Source organism: Calonectris borealis, unplaced genomic scaffold, assembly GCF_964195595.1.
Source record: "Calonectris borealis unplaced genomic scaffold, bCalBor7.hap1.2 HAP1_SCAFFOLD_117, whole genome shotgun sequence".
Classification (NCBI taxonomy): Eukaryota; Metazoa; Chordata; class Aves; order Procellariiformes; family Procellariidae; genus Calonectris; species Calonectris borealis.
In genome coordinates, this window is record NW_027441505.1 from 30,001 (window position 1) to 32,500 (window position 2,500).

A 2,500-nucleotide genomic window follows, 5' to 3' on the forward strand; every position below is an offset into this window, starting at 1 on the left:
CGCCTGCACGCCGCAGTCCCGTCACCGGGCCCGCCTGACACCACCAGCTGCCCGCGGAGGGCTCGCACCGGTGAAAACGGGACGCCGCCGCCCCGCCTGCGCCGTCAGTTGGGCCCTCGGGGGGCCGGGGGGGGGAAGCCGCGGCAGGCTCGGCACCCCCCGGCCGTCTGCGTTCGGCTGGCCGGGAGCCGGCCGCCGCTCTCTCCGCCCGCTTCGCGGGCTCCAGCTTAAGGCTGGCACAAAGGGACGAGGTGCCGCCAACCTCGGTCGTCCCACCAACCGGGCCCTCTGGAGCCGGGAGTAAGCCGCGGCAGGCTCGACGCCCCCCGGCCGTCTGCCTCCGGCAGTGACCTTCACCATCACTGGGCCCCGGCTGGGTGCGTTCGAGTCTTTGCCCTGCCCTGCGGGATCCGGCCTTATGCCTCGTGCCGGTCGGCAACGGCCGCCGGAGCCGGCCGCCGGCTCCGGCTCTCCGCAGCTCCCGACCCCTCGGACACGCTGGGCTGGCTTGTCGGGCAAGCGCTGGGAGATGGCCGGACCGAAGAGACTGGAAGCTGGGCCGGACCACCGAGGGAACCGCCACGACGGCCGCCGAGCACCCCACTTTGCTGGCAGAACCGCGGGCCTTGCAGCCGCTGACGAGCGCTGCTCTGGAGACGAGTCACGGCTCGCTCCTATAGTACGGACCGGCACGTCCCCGCCGCCGGCAAGCTCCAAGAGCGGCGCCTCTGCGCACCGGGGAGGCGCGCCAACCACGCCGACTTTTACGATGACGTAACTGGAGGCAGCGAAAAACAGCGACCCCTTCGGCAGCTCCGACGAAGCAGCGGGGACAACACGTCTACCCCTCGGCCCCGGCAAGGCGACCAAGTCCCGCCGGAGCCGGGTAGACTTGGCCGCCCTTATCGCCGGACGCTACGCAACCAACAACCCGCGGTCGCCGGGTACCGCAGGCGGCCCCACGGGCTCCGAAAAGGGGTAGACCTGACGGCCGCCGCCGAGCCCGGAGCCGGGTAGACATGACGGCCGCCGCCGGGCCCGGAGCCGGGTAGACCTGACGGCCGCCGCCGGGCCCGGAGCCGGGTAGACCTGACGGCCGCCGCCGGCCCCGGAGCCGGGTAGACCTGACGGCCGCCGCCGGCCCCGGAGCCGGGTAGACCTGACGGCCGCCGCCTGGCCCGGAGCCGGGTAGACCTGACGGCCGCCGGCGGCCCCGGAGCCGGGTAGACCTGACGGCCGCCGGCGGCCCCGGAGCCGGGTAGACCTGACGGCCGCCGGCGGCCCCGGAGCCGGGTAGACCTGACGGCCGCCGCCGGCCCCGGAGCCGGGTAGACCTGACGGCCGCCGGCGGCCCCGGAGCCGGGTAGACCTGACGGCCGCCGGCGGCCCCGGAGCCGGGTAGACCTGACGGCCGCCGGCGGCCCCGGAGCCGGGTAGACCTGACGGCCGCCGCCGGCCCCGGAGCCGGGTAGACCTGACGGCCGCCGGCGGCCCCGGAGCCGGGTAGACCTGACGGCCGCCGGCGGCCCCGGAGCCGGGTAGACCTGACGGCCGCCGCCGGCCCCGGAGCCGGGTAGACCTGACGGCCGCCGCCGGCCCCGGAGCCGGGTAGACCTGACGGCCGCCGCCGGCCCCGGAGCCGGGTAGACCTGACGGCCGCCGCCGGCCCCGGAGCCGGGTAGACCTGACGGCCGCCGCCGGCCCCGGAGCCGGGTAGACCTGACGGCCGCCGGCGGCCCCGGAGCCGGGTAGACCTGACGGCCGCCGGCGGCCCCGGAGCCGGGTAGACCTGACGGCCGCCGGCGGCCCCGGAGCCGGGTAGACCTGACGGCCGCCGGCGGCCCCGGAGCCGGGTAGACCTGACGGCCGCCGGCGGCCCCGGAGCCGGGTAGACCTGACGGCCGCCGGCGGCCCCGGAGCCGGGTAGACCTGACGGCCGCCGGCGGCCCCGGAGCCGGGTAGACCTGACGGCCGCCGGCGGCCCCGGAGCCGGGTAGACCTGACGGCCGCCGCCGGCCCCGGAGCCGGGTAGACCTGACGGCCGCCGCCGGCCCCGGAGCCGGGTAGACCTGACGGCCGCCGCCGGCCCCGGAGCCGGGTAGACCTGACGGCCGCCGCCGGCCCCGGAGCCGGGTAGACCTGACGGCCGCCGGCGGCCCCGGAGCCGGGTAGACCTGACGGCCGCCGCCTGGCCCGGAGCCGGGTAGACCTGACGGCCGCCGCCTGGCCCGGAGCCGGGTAGACCTGACGGCCGCCGCCGGCCCCGGAGCCGCGTAGACCTGACGGCCGCCGGCGGCCCCGGAGCCGGGTAGACCTGACGGCCGCCGCCGGCCCCGGAGCCGGGTAGACCTGACGGCCGCCGCCTGGCCCGGAGCCGGGTAGACCTGACGGCCGCCGCCGGCCCCGGAGCCGGGTAGACCTGACGGCCGCCGCCGGCCCCGGAGCCGGGTAGACCTGACGGCCGCCGCCGGCCCCGGAGCCGGGTAGACCTGACGGCCGC